Source organism: Martes martes (assembly GCF_963455335.1).
Source record: "Martes martes genome assembly, chromosome: 16".
Taxonomy (NCBI): domain Eukaryota; kingdom Metazoa; phylum Chordata; class Mammalia; order Carnivora; family Mustelidae; genus Martes; species Martes martes.
In genome coordinates this window covers 30,472,285-30,493,398 of record NC_137904.1, presented here as the reverse complement: position 1 = coordinate 30,493,398, position 21,114 = coordinate 30,472,285, and the positions used below count along the sequence as shown (strand labels likewise).

General features: G+C 44.0%; 1 protein-coding gene across 4 annotated transcripts in view; it reads right to left on the bottom strand.

Annotated features, from left to right (window-relative positions):
• Window positions 1-21,114, bottom strand: part of BCAS3 (BCAS3 microtubule associated cell migration factor) — a 581,171-nt gene that overhangs the window by 61,087 nt on the left and 498,970 nt on the right. The window lies entirely within an intron of this gene.

Genomic DNA, 21,114 nt, shown 5'->3' with positions numbered 1-21,114 from the left:
AAGAAGTCCAACTATACTCTCTGGGTTCTGTCACTAAAGCAGGTAAAGGTTTTGTGACTTAAGAAAAGCAGAGGAGAACGGGGACGAAAAAAGAACCTACAGTCCAGTATTTTCCTTCACGAGTGTCCCCTGGCTCTGAGTCCCAAGGCAAATGAGGAACCCAAGACTTTTTTGGGTTGAAGTGTAGCTGTCCAGGAAGAGATGGGCTGGTATGGAAGGAGAAAACTGGGGTTTAGAGCCAAAGATTTCCAGCTCTGCCAAGTGCTAGCTATGTACCTGGAACAATCTGCCTTACTACTTTGGGCTTCAGTTTCTGTGTCTGAACAATGAAGATGAACATACCTATTTGTGCAGAGTTGCCATAAAAATTTGGAATTACACCTAGAAAGTTGACTGGCACATGGCAGATGTTCATCATTAAGTGATCTTGCATCTTATGTATACCTCCTAAAATATCATAAAATTATAGTGGCTTGCTGAAGAAGATGTTGGAGAGACGATCTAAAGACAATAGATAGTAGAGCAGCGTGGTAGACTCAGGTTTTGAGGCCTGGGGTTACTAGCTGTGAGACCATGGGCACCTAACAGCTCAAATTTCCTCCCCTGGAACATGGGGAAAATATTATACTGTTAATGTAAAGACTACAGGAGGCAAACTATGAAAAACCCCAAGATGCCAAGCACAGAATCAGAGATCAATAAACATCAGTTATATGTATGTCTTGTTTTCTCATTTTACCCCCTTTTTTTTTCCAGTTCACTATGTTTGAAATTTCCCTGTGCAGATATCATAAATATATTACATAGACTTCTAAATCTTGTTTGCTATTTGTTTTTCGAGGCCCACGAAGCAAAGTATAGATACACAAAAGTGGCCAGTTGTTTTCCTTGGCTCACCAAAATAGAAAATATCATTCCCCCCCCCTTCTTTTGGCAAATATCTAGGGCCTTGGATTTAAAAATAATGGACAACTTTAGTGTAACGAGTGTAATAAGCATTTCAGAATGATTCTAGATGTAAACATCAGAAATACAGGTGTGTCTTATGTACCCTAGAGGTTTTCCCATCTGTCTCTAATTTCCTAGTCTTACTGCTGTCATCCTTGGCCTCTGGTACCCTGGGATAGCTCTGTACACACCTTTACTGCCACACCTGTTCTCATAACCTAATCCAAAAACAGCTCTCTTCTCTCAATTCCTATCTCGCCTACTTATCATCTTATTAGAGCTCATCTAAGAAGTTTGGCTGAGTCTCATTTCTACTACTCTTAGCAATACAGTAATTGGCTAATAAATGCATACTTCTTTGCCACTTCTGTCCTGAACTGAAGAATGTAACTGAAAACGAGAAAAAAAATCATACAGATGCATTTTTTCCTTTGGAAAATATCTCAATAAACGCATAAAAAATTGACTGTTCTCTGAAAACCATGAGTTCATGCAGAAAAAGATGTTTAAAACCCCACCTTCAAAGATATATACTACTTTTCATTTTAATGGAATTATAACTATTTAGTTTGGCAAAAGGCTAAAAGAGAGATAGCACTGTACCAGAGAGGAAGAAGAAATTACTTTAGTCAATGTCAAAATGACAAGCTATCAAAAATTTGTGGTTTATTAAAAAAAAGAAAAGATCTCTTAAACAGACCTAGACAGCCTGGCAAACTTTTGAATTTAATCCTGTGATATACTGTAACAACGAAAGGCCTCTACAGCACATGAAGCAAATTTATAAGAAAATGATCAATACATTTGACAGATTATTTAATTATAATCTTTAGTGACAGAGGCAATATGAAAACCTAGCATCACTGTTCTGACAGTGGAATAAATAAATAGGTATAATTATTCCTCATACTAATCCCGGCAGAATTGTAAATTATAAGGCCAGACTGTAGGTCTAAGTTAGATTCTAAGGTTTCCTTAATAAGATTGAATTTGATATAGGCAGTGTCATAGCACCAATATTATGCCTTTTTATTAGAACAAAAAGCTCTCTGCGGAGTTCAGGTTCAAATGCTCAGAATAACCCGAGGTTCCCTTTATATCACTAGTATCCACAGGTCATGGGTACCTCCCAAGACATGCACACGGAGAAGAAGCGTGCAGCGAGGGAAGTAGGGCCAAAGCAGAAGCAGGAGGTAGAATAACCGTGTTCTCCGATTCTTGGACTCTCAGCCTTAGAGATGGGAGGGCTGGAGAGACCTGTTAGCCCTTCTCCATCACCACTCAGAGCAGGAAAATGAAGATCTGAGAAAAGAATGGGCTGCCTCAAGGCCACATGGACGTGGCAAAACCAGGTCCAAACCCAAGTTCCATGATGCGCAGTACAAAGCTCTTTTGGCGTCACCACAGGAGAGAAAGCAAATGCTGAGAGGGTCAGTTAGAACACAGTCCATAGAACTGTGCCTATTATCATACCGGCAGAAGGAATGCACTCTCCTGCAAGGGCCAAGAGAAATTATAGTTAACATTTAACGTTATGGGACCAACTTCAAAGGCATCCCAGCTGGACTCTAATAATGGGAGATGAAACTGCTAAGGGCAGCAGAAAGTTGCAGGTGGACAACTGGCTGGAAATAGCACAGGTCCTCAGAGCGGGAGGCCTCCTCCGAAACCCCACACAGGGCTGCTGCCTCAATGCAGTGGGGGAGAAGTTTGGGGAGTAACCTTCTGTCTGTTTGTGCTTCACCAAGGTATTAAGCTGTCCGTCCCTTGTCAGTGCTACAGGACACTTAGAAATGGCCACATCTGCCATTTGGGAGAGGGGAGGAGGGTGTGGCTGCTGATGACAACGGGCAGGGGGCCGCTGTTGCCCCAGTGGGCTTCAAGAAAGACCACATTTCACTACGATAACAGGAGAGGAAGAGAGGAGGTCGCTGGTGCTCAGATGTCACCAAGGAACAGAGAGTGTCACCGCTGGGTGGGCTCTGGGGAGGAGGCCCCCCCCCCCCAAATGGTCCACTGGCTTTGTCCTGAGCTAGTGAGGGTGGCAGGAAGACGTGGAGAAGAAGCTTCTTAAAAGTTTGGCAATAAATGCACACATTGATTAAATACCTGGGGAAAAAGGCTAAATACAATATAATGGATTTCATATACAAATATATTAAATTTAGAGGGAAGATGCTACTCTTTGGAAACCTGGAATTTTTAAGAAAATAAAGCAGGGAAAGCAGTTTTCATCCATACTACACCCATCTCAGAACTGTACACGCGTCTCCTGAACTCTAACGGTCTCACAAGGGTCTGCATGAAAAAGGCGTTTCGGATCATATCCTAGCAGTTTCACAAAAGGACCAGCAATGGCTGGACAGCTGGCTCCTTGCACAAATTGATCACATACATGAGGAATTCCTTAGGAGAAAACAGCGAAATATAATTTAAGTTGAAACTGTTAATTTAATAAGCCTAAACGGCAGGAATTGCTGTATCTTACCCCAAGGAAGCTAGCACAGCAGACACGGGCCAGCGTCTAAGCCTGAGCAGGTGTTTGATGAGGCAGAGGAGAGGACCACACCATTCAAAGGGCCTGGATTTCTTTCCTGAAGAAGTCACCTTTTTTCTGTTTATTTTCTCCTTTTCCTTCCCTCCCTTCTTCTCTCCCTCTCTTCCTTTTTTCTTTTATCAGACATTAAGTATCTACAGCTCTTTGATTTTTTTCTTTGCTGCTCTATGAATGACATCTTAGGCTTCCCCCCGAAATACATCTCCCATTCAGCATACATCGGCTAAACACTGGCTATTTACCAGACCCTATTCCGAGCACCAGAGAATCACAGACGAAAAAATGGAAAGTCCTGTTCCTGAAGAAGTTCAGTGACACAAAGGAACAGGTGGACAAGGGACATGGAGTCATGATATTAGCCATGGGACCCGTAAGCCTCCCAAGGTGTGAAGGAGGAGGCTGGGCAAAGGTGTTGCCATGGGGACACCTGGGCGGCTCAGTTGGTTAAGCATTGGCCTTCGGCCCAGGTCTTGATCCCAGAGTCTTGGGATCTAGTCCCACATTGGGCTCCTTGCTCAGTGGAATGCCTGCTTCTCCCTCTGCCTGCTGTTACCCCTCCTTATACTCTTGCTCTCCCTCTTTCTCTGACAAATAAATCAAATCTTTTCTTAAAAAAAGGTGTTGCCATGGAGGTGACTCTTGAAGGACAAGTAAGTGGCATCTGGCAGACGGAAGGGAAGAGACAGTGAGGGGGAAAGGATGAGTGGGGTGACATTGCAGGGCCTGGTCAGGATCTAGGACCCACAAGGGGAAGCGAGGAGTGGGGAGGCTTGAGTGCACTTGGGATTAGGTAGAATTGTTGGTTTACTGGCGCGTCATCTTGACTCTGTCATTAACCAGCCTAACTGCGCGCCTTTTCCACAGGCTTATCTGCCCTCTGAGGTGACAGTCCAGCCGCTGGGGCCGAGAGTGAGATCTGAGGCTGTTGTGTAGGCCCTCTGTGCCTCAGAACAGGGAGTGCAGGCTGAGATGTGCACGAGTGCAGAAGGGCATGCCACTGGAATGTTTGGGAGAGGATTAAAGGCATTTTCTAAGCAAACTGTTCCTCAGATGGGTGAAGAGGAGTTCCAACATCAGACAAATGCAGCTCTTGCTAATAGCATTCAAATTTGGAGTTCTCTCTGGTGGCTGAAATCAACATTTCCCACAAAGGGAACCTGGACAAGTATGATCTGTAAAGAGCATTATCCACTCCCTGTGTACAATTTCTTGGCCCAGAATATCAGGTTAGCAAGCTGAAATAATTAAACATCAGGCCAGCTGTTTTAGGCAATTAGGTAACATTTTTCATCTAGGAGACCACACAACAGAGAGGAGAGAATACGGAGATAAGACCTGTGTTTTGATTTACTGAGTCTCGGCTGCAGATAAAGCCCAGCTTTTTGGAATCCTTCAGGCAATTACTATTTCAGGCTTGGCAAGAACTTGAGTCTGAAAGTAACTATTGGGCTTGTCTTGGCAAGACTCAAAGTCACTGTAGTTGTAAGGTTGTCCCAGGCAGTGGTAGAGGGGAAAGTCAGTGGCAAGAGGAAGCCAGGAACCGTAGGGCCATTAGGAGGGCTGTTGCAGGCTTGGAGCTCAGAGGAGGCCAAATTTGGTCCTCCCACAACATGTTCTTAGAGAGGGAATGTGGTCAGATGGTGAAGGCCCAAACCTCCTGGTTGGGATTCTGTGGTTCCCTTTCTGGCATCTGTTCTTGTCAGTTCTGCGGGCATTGCTTACACCCCCGTCTTAGTATCCTTTCCTGTAAAAGAGGAGGAGGGCCAAGCACTCCTATGTTCAGCGGATAAAGGAAAAAGATGCGTGACTGGTACGTTGTCAAACGGCAGCTTAGTGCACATGGGGGACAGGCGTGCTGCTAAGGCCATTGGAGGACCTTGACTTTAATCTCCTCCCTGCCAGTAAATAACCTAGCTGACAGAGTGACTTCAGTCAAGTCACCTCCCTTGTCGTGGGCCTCAGTTTCCACAGCATTAAACCAGGGAGCATTAAACCAGGTCTTTTCTAAAGACCCTTCTAGTTCTGACACTCTCCTCTTCCCAAGATGCTAAAGAAGATAAATCGCCAGGCTGAAGGCAAGCAAGTTTTTCTTTGAATGGAAAAGAGAAAAAGCCTACGTGCTGCCAGCTGACATCCCCCACAAGATTCTGGAGCCAACGCTAAGTATGGGGTGGGGAGAGTGGGGCCGTCTGAGGAGACAGCAGGCCCGCATGTGGTCACTGGCGACACTGTATTGAAACATCTCTTGCTCGAGCTCTTCCACTTAATTGGGAGCTTGCCTTTCCAGTTGTATATTTTTATCCTGCGCCCTGGAACCCAAACCATTAGGTTTGTAGCCAAAGGCTGCTTCTTGTTTAATCGTTAACTGCCTCGGCACTGTAGAGCTGTAGGCCAGCCGGAAAAGTCCTCGTCCAGATGCCGCACCTCTCCAGCAAGCAGGACTCGAGGGAGGATGCGGAGCTGGACCAGGATTCAAGTCCTGTTCTCCAACTCGGGAAATAAATCCCCTACGCTGTCTGGCCCACACAAATCCCAGTTCAGCCCGCTCTCTCCTGTGGGGTTATTCTGGTAACAAAATGCTTGAGATCAGCAATTCTTTTCTACACTTACCCACTCTCAGTGAAGAGCCAACTGGGCTATTCCTTAGGCTCCACTTTCTGCGTCTGAAATGTGGTTGAAAACTAATATTCCAGATGTTTCCTCATATTTTAAGTGGAACCACAGATTAAGCTTCCTGTAGGAAGGCAGTATGGCATCGTGGAAGGAGGACTGTCTTTGGATTCAGACAGGCGTCTGCAGGGGTGGCTTCACCCTCTCCAGCTGTATGGCCTTGAGAAAGTACTGCTTTTTTGAACCTCAGTTTCCTCTTTCATGGATATAACAGCACGCACTTCTACTCGGAGGTAACTTCCGTGAGTCCAAAGACTCTGATTTGTTCCTCGTTATGTAGTCTAAGCCGAACACAGACATTTCTCAATCGTACACAGTGAGTCAGTGATTAAAAACCTCACAGGATTTTGAGGAGATGAAAGAGATTAAAGACGTGAAATGCCTGACCTCGTACTTGGCACCTGGAAAGTGTTTATTTCCTTGTCGGCCTTGCTTGGAGACACTTCTACCTGAATGAAGCAGATGCTCCGAGAAGAATAAGGGGCCCTTGATTATACCCATTTAAGTAATGAAGAGGCCACCTCCTGGGAGAAAAGACAGGCTCTTTGATTTACAGATATTTTCCACCCTGACCAGTTGGGACCCTGAAGCCACTGCCACAGCTAACCTTCTGGCAATGGGAGAAGCAGCCAATCAAATACAAAGCCACTGATCTCACGGAAGGTGGTAGGCGGTCCTTCAGGAACACCAATGGCTTCCTGGCCTTAGGGTCCTCTGAAGAGATTCACAAAACTAGACCCGGGCATGGAAACTGGATTTTCGAGGGCCCCTGGTACACTAGACTATTGTTTCAGGACAGAAACAACTCAGAATGAAATGATGAGTGGGATTTTCCTTGCATTGGCCACAATACATATGTTTGTTCAAGAAAGAAAAGTTGGAGCAAGAAGACATGGACGTCTGCTGCTAAAGAAAAGCCCATTTGTGCAGTCACAGTGGTAAGATTGTTCAGGGAGTTCATCTTGAAAGTCCAATTACCCCAAAAGCATGGCCAAGATCAGTGTCACTTTGGGGTGTGCCAACACTCCAGCCTCTCAGTACCAGGTATGAGTTACATGGGGTTTCTACTTTGTGGAAGAACAGGCAACCACCAGACTTGCTAGCCCATCTGGGCTGACATCACCTTTCTCCCTGCTCCCGTCCATCTCCTTGGACAGACCTATCCAATGGGTACCGCCATAGACACCAAAGAACTATAAGATACAGAATGCTGGGGCCTGGATCCAGATCTGTTGTTGCTAGGGGGTGAACCAGGAAGAACACTTGCAAGGAAGGGCCAGCACCTCTTCATGATGACCCAGGGCCCACATCCGAGGAGCGAGAGATAAAAGATCCTCTTGCTTTGTTTCTAACAGACACTACACCAATCTGGAGAAGCATAAGTCTTATGAGGCTGAGATGGGAAGTGAACTATTTATCCCAACACTTGACTTAAACACAGGCTGCCAAGTTCCCTTCCACTCTACATGTCAGGGGGACTGAAGAGCAATAATTTACCTATAAATTCTTCAACCAGCCAAGAAATTAGTACACACTGATTTTTCCAAACAGTGAATAATGTGTCCTGATATGGATTTAAAAAACAAATATCTTAAAATTCTCATAAACTAAATAGTCAGAATAGAGATCCTAAATTTAGTCTCTGAAGGACATAAGTTCGTCAACCACAGCAAGGTACAGCCTTGAAGAGGTGCTACCACATAGAATCTCCAATCTCTGATGGGGTTAGTCATAAAATTTCTCAAAAAAAGCTGATTTTAAGTTAACACTTTAAGAGAAATCTGTATGTGCTGATGTGGAAAGGAAGTTAGGCCCTCTGTATAATGTGAGCTCAAATAAGAAAAAAAAGCTACACAGAGATGTATTTATACACATTCACACAAAATCTGTGAAAATAATACTAATAGCCAATATTTATATAGCATTTACAATCAGGTAGTTATTTTTTTGTGTTGTATTGGTGGGCCGGCAGTATTTTAAGCATTCTGCACATATTAACACACTGAATCCTCACAACAACCCTAGGATATAGTTTATACTATTTTATGGATGAAGAAATGAGGCACAGAGTGGTTAAGTAACTTGTCCATGGTAACACAGCTAGTGAGAAGCAGTGTTGGAAATGAAGTCAGTGTGGACTGTTCCAGAGTTCAGGTTCTAATCTGCTGGGCTGAACTGCTCCTGGTGTCCTGGAAGATCCTCAGAGCCATTTTGAACATAACCCTTCTTCTTTGGCCTTCTACCCTGGTCCCAGCCGCTCAACAGAATAGAGTGGGCTGGGGGTGGGTATTTGCCACTTGAACCATTTGTTTATACAGAATGAGCCTGGGAGCTCTCAGAGGACAGGGTGTGGAGGCCTCCCTCTCGTCATGCACCTCACACCTCTAATATGTGCTTCATAGCTTGGCTTAATTAATGGGGTTCAGGAGAAACACTGGTTTCTGAGAGATGGCTCGCATCTGAGATCTAAGAGTTCTTTAGATGGCTTCATTCCTGATTACTCAAATGACCCTTCGAAAGTGGGTCACAGACAGGGAAGCTCATATGCATGTATGCACAACAGGGAAGAAGGCCTGGAAATCTGGAAGCTGGGAGAAGGAAGAAATGTGATTTCTTTTGATCCATGCACCTGGCAAACCTATGGCAACACCCCCGATCATTAAGAACCAGAACCAGGTTCATTAACCTCTGAATTCGTATATTTATTATTATTAACTACATGGACAACAATGACTAATTCCCAACACATGGCTGGAATATGGCTTCCTTATTAAGGAACACAAGGAGGTTGCCTAAATGCTGTCGTTTTGACAAAGAAAACTGCTTTGAGCATATATACCTCCATCTTTAACCACCGATGTTCTCATTTGCTCATGGCTTCCTTTTACAAATTGTTTGACTTCACATTTGACATACGAGGGTTGTATAGATTCATGTGGGCTCCTTCCTCCTTAACCCATAAATAGGTCCCCACTTTCCCACAGCAGCTGCCTCACAATCCCAAAGCAGCTAGGGTCACCTTGGGAGCTCCAGACTTTCCTCAGAGGGCCTTACATATATGGAGGTAGGACACACTTTGGGAAGAGGAAGCGGCATCCATCTGAGATGAGAACTGTGCTTTTTCAGAGAGAACAATCAAATCAAAGCACAATCCCATGCTATGATGAAGCTGGGAAGCAGAGGGTAAGTGAGGCAGGAAAGGATCAGGTCCACACTGGCCATACTGCGTTCCATCTGACACCCACTTTAGGTCCAAGTCTGGCCCTCTCAATGGCTCCCTGCTGCCTTTCCTACAAAAGGGCCACCTGGAGAGTGATGTTCTAGAGTTTAGTACTCAAACAGCTTCATCTCCACACACCAGTTCCCTCCGCAAGTTTACATTACCTTGCCATTATCCTTCATTATGGAGGGGGAGGAAAGGAGACTCTGGAGATCTTTCCATCTTGAAAATTTTGAGATTTGCAAAGCAGTAGAGAACTATCTAATTCCCCTATAAACATTCTCACACAGGCCAAGGTTCTTTTCTCACCTGTCACTAAACCCAGGAGCCTTACTCTTTGTTGGCGGGGGGAGGGGGCAATGAACTCTTGTTTGGGTCAAGAACCAAGGACTCCAAAAGGAAACAGGATTCCATGCTGAAAGCACTCAGAGGATGGAACAGACAGGTCCTCAGCCTCTCGGCGGGAGGAGTCCACACAGCCAGAGAGAGGGGGACAAGACACGTCTAATACTCCCCTGGCCTACTTACACTTGGGTGCATAAACTTTATTGTAAGTACAATGTTGCCAGATTCCAGTGCATAAAAAACTCGCTGAAAAAACCCAAACCATAAATAATGCCAAGTAATAAAGGAGGTGAATGTTTCTGTTATTAGATTCTTTCATTGTATAAATCTGTTTAATAAGCTGGCTAGGAATCACTGATAGAAAACAGACTTAGTATGGTGTTACAGACCAACCCGTTCTAAAAGGCCAGTATGGGAACTCATGCCAAGTTAGAGTTTTCTGTTCTTAACCAATGCAACTTAAAATGCAATTGTTGTTGACTTGTTCAAAAGTGGAAAATGTCTTCCGAGGCTGTGTTTAGCAGAGTAGAAGGCAAGCTTGGTGTCACAGATAACTCCCTCCCTTCTTCTGCCCCCCGCCCCCGCCCCCAGTGCTCTTCATTTGAAGGCACTTGACCATATTTATAGATCACGCTGCCCTTTGTCTTACTCACCGAGAGGGGCTGGGGTCTGTGTATGACTCCTACTTTTTAGAGTCCTATTTCTCAACACTTATATGTGTGTGTTTAGAAAAATCCCTCCAAATATCCTCCTTTTGACCCAAGAACCATAGCAACCACTTTGGCTAAAGAAATTCACTGAACATTAGAGGGTGGTGGGGGGTGGTGGTGGTGGTGTGATGAGATGGCGGAGCGGCTGGAATGGAGGTCTCTGGGGTCACATTCATCTTCCAACACTATGGTTTCTAACGGCTTGTTGATGTTTTTCTGGGGTTGGTTACTATCATCATGATGGGCTGTAAAATGAAATGCTATAAACTAGCTGAGGGCTTAAGGAGAAATATTTGCCAAATGGCATAAACAACAACACCAGGAGTCCCCACATCCTCAGCCTCACTCACAGGGCTTGGCCATTGTACCCAGGCTGCTGTTTACAGCACTGCGATGCATAAACTCCACCGCCTGGCCAATCTGCTTTCTGACCCCAGAGCCCAGGCCCCTTTTTAGGAGGCCCACACACAGCTAAATAGATAAAACAGAGGTAATTGGATGAAATAGGTATTTATCTGCCCAATTTAATTAGTGTTTGGAAAATCTAAGTCTCAGCGGTATCAAGGTACATTGGAGTTGTTTGTGTAACTGTTGGTTACATTTATAGCTATGTATCAGATGCTTTGCTATGCATTTTATACAGGCCATATGAAGTGACTACAGAAGGTGCTCCAAAAAATTAGTTAAAAGTTGGAATTAAATGCTTCTTTGATTTGGTTATTTCCCTACAAGTTAGCCATTAATTCCTTAGTCAGGAACATGACTCCTTCTAGAACACTGTTTACATAGGATAAGGTAATTCAATGTAGAGCACTTGGGACAGGAAATTTGAGGCTCTTCTGTAGTTTCTGGGTTCATATTGTTCCTTCTGTTTCTGAATATTAATTCTGGGGGACAATATCTCACTGAGGAAGATTGGGATTATTCCTATTTTACACAGTTTGATGCCAAACACAGAAGATGAAGTTTAAAAGGGTTGCTTAGTAATGTATAGCATGATAACTATAGTTAACAATATTGTATTTATATAACAATATATATGTATTTATATAACAATATTATATTTGAGAACTCAAAAGTTCTCAACATAAGGAAATAAAAGGCAACTATGTGAGCTGATGGATGTTAACTAATCTTATTGTGGTGATCATTTCACAACACATACACAGATCAAAACATGATGTTGTATACCTTGAACTTATACAGTCCTATACGTCGATTATATCTCAATAAAACTGAAAAAAGGGACACCTGGGTGGCTCAGCTGATGAGGCTGTCATTTAACCTTCAGCTCAGGTCATGATCCCAGGGTCCTGGGATCAAGTCCTACACCAGGCTCTCTGCTCAGCGGGAAGCTTGCTTCTTCCTCTGCCTGCTGCTCCCCTTGCTTGTGTGCGCTCTATCTCCCTAACAAATAAATAAATAAAATCTTTTAAAAAATTATTTAAAAAACTAAAAAAAACCTAAAAGGGGCTGTTTACATGTTGGTCAGAGGCTAAAGAAAGTTATTTCCACATGGGTCATACTTGCAGCTGTGGGAAATGCAAGGGGAGAGAGAAAGGATGCGTTAGATGGGTCTGAGGTCACTCTCAAGGAACTGGAATAAAACTGTAGTAGTGAAAGCAGCGGGGAGTGGGGTGGGGAAATGGGAAAGGTTATAGGTAGTATTCTTTGTTCCCCAAAGAGCAAATGAAAAATGGACAGCACATTTTCTTCCTGGGAACAGTCCCAGAGGAAGGTCGCAGCTGAGGGAGACAGCAGTGTATTCTTCGTGACTGTGGGGATGGCAACCAATATTCAGCAAGTGCCAACCCAAGCCCAACACTATGCTAGGTCCTCAGCTTCATCCTTCTTCTTCTAATCCTGTGGCTTATGGGGAGAGAAGTAAAAGAAAACCACAAGGACTCAGTGGGAAAGATTTTCTGCAAACTCAGACTTGGGAGAGAATCACAGAGTTGGGGGGAAATGGGACCGGAGGTTCTGACGCCAAACTGGCCCAGAGATCCAGAGCTGTTCCTAGACAGATCTGATGCCAGGAATAACAGAGTTAGAAATAACCATCCTACTTAAGCGTGGGGAAAAATCCAAAGTTCCATTAAGGGATGACTAATAGTGAAGAACTACGGGCTTATAGTCAAAGGAGTGTTTGAAAGAAAAGAACGTCATGAGTTATCTTGGAAAATTGGTATCTGGTGATACTGATTATGTAGTGGCTTTTGATTTTATTTAAAAATGAAACAAAACCTGCTCATCTCTGCTAGCTATATTTAAGGCTGAAGTCTGACAACTAAATACTTATAACCAAGCCAGTGTCAGAGTACTCTCATTGTAAGCAACATGTCTACAAGGAAAGCATCCAACCATAGAAAGTTTCATCTATACGTTAATCTCATTGGATTTTTACAACTCAGGTGCAGAGTCTAAGGGATGTACCTGACGCCATTCAGCGGCCAAAAAGAAACACCAGCACCAGGACTCACAGACACCACATTTTTGATACTATGCTGCTTTTCCACAGACTGAACTGGAGGTTTTAGCCTGTCCTCCTTAACTGCTTGAAAACTGGAAATGCATACTAGGGTGCTGGAGAGGCCTCTTAAGTCAGAAGCTACCTAGTGCTCTGGATTAGGCACTGAGATGGATTCGGGGAATAAGCCTCAGGGCCAAATTCAGTGAAATGAGAGGGACACGCAAAGACCTTGTTTTCATTGCTCAGCAATGTCTTTCTGGTGGAACCAAGACAGGGACAATAACAACAAATTGCCTACTATATGCCAGTGACTCTTCTAAACACAGAACATATATTACCTCATTGAATCCGGTGTGGAAGGGTTATATGCATGTTTACTGGAGGAGGAAGGAGTTTAAGGAAGTTGCTCAAGTTTATACAATAAAGAAGGAAATGATGGGTCTGAATAGCAGTCTTTCAATCTCTCAAAGCCCCTGTCCTTGCTAGTGAGGCAGGCTTTGCCCTGGTTACGCTCAGCACCGCTTTCAGCTCACTGCCCTGCTGGGCAGCGGGGGCTGGAGCTTGGCACTCTCCATTCTTTGCCCTACACCCGGGAGGGACTGCCCGTCCAGTTGAGCAGCTGAGTCAGAGTTCACTTGATTCTTCATTCACCACTGGGTCATCTGGCAACCCCGAGATGCTTCCTCATCCACTGAATAAGGCCACTATGCCATTGTTAGAGGAGTAAGGCCCTATAAAAACGGCAATCCTCCTAAGAAAGTTCACGCATACCTGTTACTTCCACCCTAATAGGAATGAAAGCTTTAGGAAAGGACTGTGAGGGGGAAATGGAGAGAACATGAGGGTATTAGGCAACTGAAAGAGACATGCTGGAGGTTCAGCACCCTATGGAAGTGTCTAGCAGGGCAGGTACACGGAGGTGCACATGGGGCTCTAGGAAAGCCCAGGGGAGATATTACATAGCCACCCTCCTCCCTCCCACCTTCCCTCCCTCCTATCCTTCCCTCCTTCTTTCTTTCTTCCCTCCCTCCCTTCCTTCTTTCTTTCCTCCCTCCCTCCCTCCCTTCCTTCCAAGGAGGCTCTCTAGACAAGGTGATGTATGTGCGGCATCTCACAGTAGGACTGAGAATGGAAAAAGCAAAAGGGAGGGGCATTCTGGGCATCGAATAGCATAACTAATACAGAGAACTACAAAAAGTCTGGTGATGCTGAAACATAAAATTCAAGGCAGGAAGTGGTCAGAGCTGTGGATCTAGAGGCAGGCAGAAGCCAGACCAAGGAAAGACTTTGTAGAGTAGGCTAAAAAGCTTGGGCTTTTTGTTGTGGGCCAGAGGCTGTGGACAGAGTTGTGACACAGTCAGAACAGCCATGCCACAGGACAGATAAGTGGAAGCCAAAGTGAAGACAGGAAGTTTAGATAATTCCAATAATCAGGCAGTGAATTAGGTAGTGGTAATATGAATGAAAAGGAAAAAGGACAAATCTGAGAATTATTTAAAGAAATCAGCAGGAGCTGGCGGTTTCTTTGTGTGAAGTGAAGAAGGAGGCAACAGTGGGGATGCTTTCACCCCCATATTTCCAGTTTTACTGACGGGGTGGATGGGGTGCTACAAAGTCAGACCAGGAACACAAACGGCACTATCAGAAGTGGAGCATGGTTAGGGTGGATCAGGCTAGGAAAGTGAGATCTACTCTTCAGCCAGCCATTCAACAAATATTAAGAGCACCTACTAAATGCCAGACACAGAACTTGGTGCTGGGGTCACAGAGACGACTTTTCAGCCTCTGCTGTCCAAGGGGCTTACAATCTAGAAGGGAATCGGAAAAAGTTAACCAGGGGCACTGGGCTGGTTCAGTTGGAAGAGTGTGCAACTCTTGACCTCTGGGGTCGTGAGTTCGAGCCCCATGTTAAGTGTAAAGATTACTTAAGTTTAAAAAAAAAAAAAAAGAGGGGCGCCTGGGTGGCTCAGTCTGTTGAGTGTCTGACTCTTGGTTTCAGCTTGGGCCATAACCTCAGGGTCGTGGGATTAAGCCCGGCATCAGGCTCTGCCCTCAGTGGGGGGTCTCTCTCTCTCTCTCTCTCTCTGCCTCTCTGCCCCATGTGTGCTTCCTCTCTCTCAAATAAATAAATACATCTATGAGAGAAGGAAAGAAAGAAAGAAAGAGAGAGAGAGAGAGAGAAAGAAAGAAAAAAAGAAAGTGAGTTTAAACAGAAAACTAAAGCATGATGTGCCAAGGGCTTGATACAAAGGGAACCAAAGAGGATGGGGAAACACTGACGGTGCCTCAAGCAGGAGACAGGTTGGAAGAGAGGGTGAGTACGGACCCATACCCCGGGCCCCTTTCCAAGGGCTGGTCACTCCCCACTGTACTTACTCCCCTGGAAAGAGGTCAAGGACAGCAAAGAGAAATGACAGCAGGAGGAGAGAGCACCAAAGTCCAATTCACAACAGGTGGTAAGGCTGTCAGTTCAAATCGCCATCCCGGAAGTCAAGCCGATTTGAGGCTGAAACTAGAGCAGGATTCAAATTCCATTATACCTACAGCACTAATTGCTCCATGAAGCCCATGTGTTCCTTCTCACCCGGTGGATATTTCTCTGGCAGTTCAGAAGTTCCAGGCTGTTGCTGTGTCCCCACACATAGGCGCTTGTTTACATTCTTTCCCTAGTCTCATAGATGAGAGACTATTTTTTTTTCTCTCTTTTTTTAGGCAGCTCAGAAGATGCCCGCGGACAGCATCTCTTGCAGCTGTGCGCAGCTCTGGTACCTCATAAATCCTCTCTATTTTGTTTCCATCAGATGACATTCAAATACTATTTGAAAAATCAATAATCTCCCTGGCTTTGCTGTGTCAGTATTGCCGTTCAGCACACAGGCCAAAGGCTTCAGTGCCCGCTGCCCCATCTCAGAGGTCCCACTGCTGGGCAGGTCTCTGCCTTTAATGGCCGACCTGGAAGGCAGGTTGGGAGCTTTTCAAGCCATCCTTTGCTTTGAATATGCTAGAACTTCTGATGGTTACCTGACACTGGAAGGTGCCTTATAGAGGGTCTTCTCGCCCAAAGCCCTTATGGCATAGATGAGAAACTTGGGAAATGATCCAAATACTAGATCCCCTGAATTTATAGTCAGAACCACTCCATTTCACTGTCTTCCCTTCTCTTAGATTTAAAAAAAAAAAAAATGCCCAGAGGCCATAGCTAATCCTGTATGCAAAGGGACATATAAAGTAAGCTTGTCTTTTCTTTCAAAGTTGGAAAAAACATACATGAATTCTGGAATCCTCTCACTTATCAATGTGACCTAAACTCTGTGTATCTTAGTTTTCTTAGCAGTAAAATGGGAATAGTGACATGGACCTTCTGAGTCTGTTGTGAGGATTAAGTATGATATCTTAGGGCTCCTGGTATAGACACTATTTAAAATTAGTGTAAGAAAGCTCCACATTTTAATTTCCAGTTCTTAATGCATAATAAAGAGGATATTTCATTCCTTAAGAGTCGAAAAATGACAATACCACAAAAAAAGGGCAGAAAAATTTGCATTTCATTATTGGAATGGTGTGGTTAGCGTGTCGAAGATTCTATTAGATGGTACCAATTTTCACATTAAGTGGACATGAGTTATTGCTGAATACTTGAGGCTGTCTCTGGAGAATAAGACATCATAGCCACATAAATGAAAAGTCAAATCCCGTGGTATATCTTGATGGGACATTAAGAGACAAGATAAGAAAAGTCGAGTTCTATACCACAGAGGACAGGAGAAGCCTCAGAGGAGGAGGGGAAATTCTGGCTCCTTCTCTTGGTGGGGCAAGAGTGGGATGGGGCAGTGGGAATGAGTGATTGTATGTGTAGAAAATCTCCGATTTTTCTTAGCAATAGCTGACAGAACTAGCCTTTCCCCAGAAAGACATCCCTCATTATAGGGATGATCTGACCTCTTTTTCATTTACTACCTAAAAATCCCTATGTGAAAATGTGAAATTGCAATACATAAATTTGTAAGAGGAGTGGAGAGGGAGCAGATTTTCCACACTGCAAATAATTTCTTCTTTCTGCTGAAAGTTCTTTTAAACTGTAATCCCATTCAGAGGTTTCTGGCCTGGGGTTCACTGGTCCCCAAGGGAATCTGTGGACAGAATTCAGGTGGTCCATGGATTTGAACGGGAAAAAAAATCCACCTACATTTTTGCTAACCTCTAACTGAACTTTAGCACTTCTACCAATTATGAAAATAGGCAACATTAAACAGCAGTTCGAAGTACCTGTGACTGTCACCCACAGAAATCCACTTTTTTTTTATTGCACATTGCTATTGTTGCAATTTATACCAGGGACTGGGAAACTTTTTCTGTAAAGAGCCAGATGGCCAATATTTTAGACTTTGAAAACCATATGATCTCAATCCAACTATTCAACTCTACTGTTGTAGCATGAAAGCCAGCTGAGACGATATGTAAATGAATCAGCATGGCTGTGTTCCAATAAAACTTTATTTACAAAAACGGTCTGTGGGCTATAGTTTACTAACCCTGGTGTACACACATTATGACTTTAAAATTAGAGTAGTTTAATTAGTTCTGATTCTTCGTTAAAAAAACAGATTTGCATTACTATATCACAAATGTGTGGGCATATAAAATATTTCAGTACCAATGTTCTTATGCATTTTATTTTATGCACTGAAAAATATTCTGATAAGGGTTCCACAGGCTTTACTGGATCACCAACAGTCCGTGGCATAAAGATTAAGACACCCTGTCATAGATACAGTACTCACTTACAAGTTACTCCCGAGTAGAGACTTGAAATGACAGGGAAGATGAAAGCTGGAGAAAGAAAATCAGAGTGGTGGATGGCACTGACAACTGAAGCTAATCAAGCAGGAAATAAAAATCTCCCTGGACTTCTTAGGGCAACTGATGGAAACATGGGATTCTTTTCCCTATTTTCCGCTACTGCATAGAGTTTTACTTTTCGTGCATTTCTTCTGTTCATTTACAAGGTACTCACGATTCCCATCCTGCCTTCCCTACCATTACTTCTTGCTGCCCCAGAGTTCTCTGAAGCGTTTACAGTGCCAATCTGTTACTTAAGCACAAGGCGTTTATATATCCCAAAATGCAACTTGCCTTCCTGATGATGTCCTTCCCCAAATGTCACCTGAATGATGCCTTCTGGGATATAAGGGAGCAAGTTTTCCTCTTGGAATTTTCTACTTAGAAACCTGAAGTTGAAGGATGGGGGAGTTGAAGGAGAGGAGGGGACATGGAGACCAGGCTTCCCTGTGTCTCATCAAGGTCAAAGCTCTCCAAAAATATCCTTAGGGTCTCAGAACAGTGAAACCAACTGGGAATATATGTGACAAGTCACATCTTTCTCATGGAGGGCAGGCTGTTTTGTCTTTGAAGGAGAAGCCATATTTACTTCTAATAATGCAACCGCAAAATATAATGCGAAGAGAAAGCACCTTCTGCTTCGTCCTGTACTAAACAGCTCTGGGTTACATTTACAATTTTAATAAACTGATTTGTCAAAACTGTCAGAATCAAGGGAGATCATCTGGATACCAGATGAACAAAAATATCTGTAATTATAAGTTGTCCATTTTTCTCTTTCATCTTCTATATATGTATCTGTGAGCGGCTGCATATTTTCATGCACATACGTACACATAAATTTTAGATCATTTTAAAAAATCTGTCATAATAGAATTCAGGAGAGTAGAAAATACAGTTCTCCTGGGATAGCAATGGGGCCCAAAGGCTAAGCCGCACTCCCCATCCTAGGAACAATATCCTCTTGCTGAACTCTTCTGTCAGAACCAAAACACTTCAGTATCATTACCACCTGCACTGTTACCAATGCTTGCTGATCACTCACTTGCTGTGTGACCACAGGCAAGTAACTAAACTTCTCTGGTTCTCTGAGATCTGTGTGTGTAGACACATGTTAACCCCCCTCCTACATACACACACACACACACACACACACACACATACGAGTGGCACAAATATTAACGAGATTCTTTTGGAGAAGAACCCCAAGCCCTCTGGAAAATGCTATGAAGTATGGCCATGAAGTTGTCATGAATTAATGAGTTAGTTCAAATACGTATCAAATACGTTAGTTCAAATAGTTCAAAAACCCCCAAGTTTAATCAGAATCCCATCTCTTACAATGCAACTGTTAGAGTATGACACATGATGACTTTCAACTGGAAGGTAGCCTGCATTTGAGGGCACTGGACTTTTCCCGGAGAAGCGGAAGGAGGAATGGCCAGATAGATGACGGGACGCAGCCTGAAACACAGAGACTAAAAAGGTGCGGATGCCACCTCAGAGGTTGTGGGGACATCCCCGCTGGGGACCCAGATCTCACTCCCTTTGGGAAGCAGTTTGGAAAAGCAGTGGCATAGCCATCACTGCTCTTTTCCATTATTATTCTCGGGGTACAGAATTTGAGCTAGAACCTCAAATTGCATGGAGAATGAAAATGCTGGGAGAGTTGGTATCAGCACGGGCAGAATGATCAGGACCTGTGCCAGAGTTTCCACGTATTAGAGTTCACCATTCTTTTCATTTTATTTTGTTTTTATTTGAACTCAATAAGGAATGAAGCCTCTAAACAAGGCTAGCTATGGAGCTGACTTTGGTGGTGGTGATGGCGGGGGGCGGGGCAAGATAGATAGTTGATTTTTAAACCTGACATTTTAAATGACCCCTGATGGGTTAAGGGCTGCAGTGAGTGTCTCTATGGCAATTTTCCAGTCCTGCTACACACCAGGCATAAAGTGTACTGGGAAGCACAATTTACTGAAGTATTTTGCTGATATCCAGGGCTGTGCCTTTGGTGAGTGAGAAGAACTGGCCACTCTAACCTAGCCCCAGGCTTGTTTAGATAGAAATGGATAGAGATACAGAACGACAGTGTTAGAAGTGACCCTAGAAACCCGCTAGGATGTGTTACTTTACTTTCTCAAGACTTCACAGTGAGCTACTAATAAAGCTAGAGGGGGTCCCCACGTCAGTCTCCAGACTGCTGGTCCAACATGCATGCCATGGCAGAATGCTAATCAGTGGTCTTTCTTTGATACTATTCTGTCTGGACTACCAAGAAAGTCTTAAGGGATGACACACTTGACTACAGAGCAAAGGGGAATGTGCTGCTAATAATGGATAGAATAAAACATTCCTGGAAGCCGAGCCATTGGGCAGAAATTACTCTCCAAATGAACACAAACATCTGCACTTGTTCTAGACTCCCTTATTTCACCCTTTCCATCACACCCGGTTTGCCTTGTTTTATCTCTGTCCATCAACCACTGGGGACCCACATCACAGTGATCTTTCTAGTAAGAACACCTGGGCTTGGCTTTCTCTGTAGGTTTGCTCCTTTGCCTATCCCTACAGCGGGTTAGCTCTCTGCCGACTGCTGCTTTAATCATTTGTTAATTTGCTTAAACATCTGGTCAGATTTTGGAAATAATCTCAACAGAAGGGTTTATGCTAACCTCTCTTGGATGCTGAGAGCTTCCACATGCCTCTTCTCTCCCCTCCCCCACCACATTCACATGCACAAACAAGTCATCAAGGACAGTGAGACAGTCTAAGGCAAGAAAGAGAAAGTCAAGGAATATGACTTTAGCCACGATGTCTCTTGGTTGTTCCTTGGGCTCTTTAAATTCAATAGGTTATGAAGTAAACATATCTTCTCTCCTCCATCCCTACCCTCTTTCTGTATGAATGGTACTGCCTTCTACTCAGTTTGCCAGACCTTGAGTATCATTCTGGACTCCTCCCTCTTTATTACATTCTGGGCACAATACACTGTTAGCCCTCATAGAGCCCCCAAACTTTCTCTCACATTTTGCATACTACCTCACCAGTGGTACCTGACGGTTTTCCTGGATCCAGCGTCACCCCCACTTCAGTCCATGTTCCACACTAGCCAAAGTGGTTTTTCTGAAGCATTTATCTGATCATATTGTCTTGCTTAAAATTCCACAAGAGCTCCCCAAAGTCTTCAGGTTCCTACCATGATGTCTACCCTATTATCTCCTACTTCTGACCCATATCCTGGCCTTCCCAAACTAAATGAAGCTCTATTGGTGCTCCAGCCTCTCTTATCTGTGGACTTTGTCCATGTTGTTCCCTCTTCACTGCTGCCTGGCTAACTCCAACTTATTCTTCA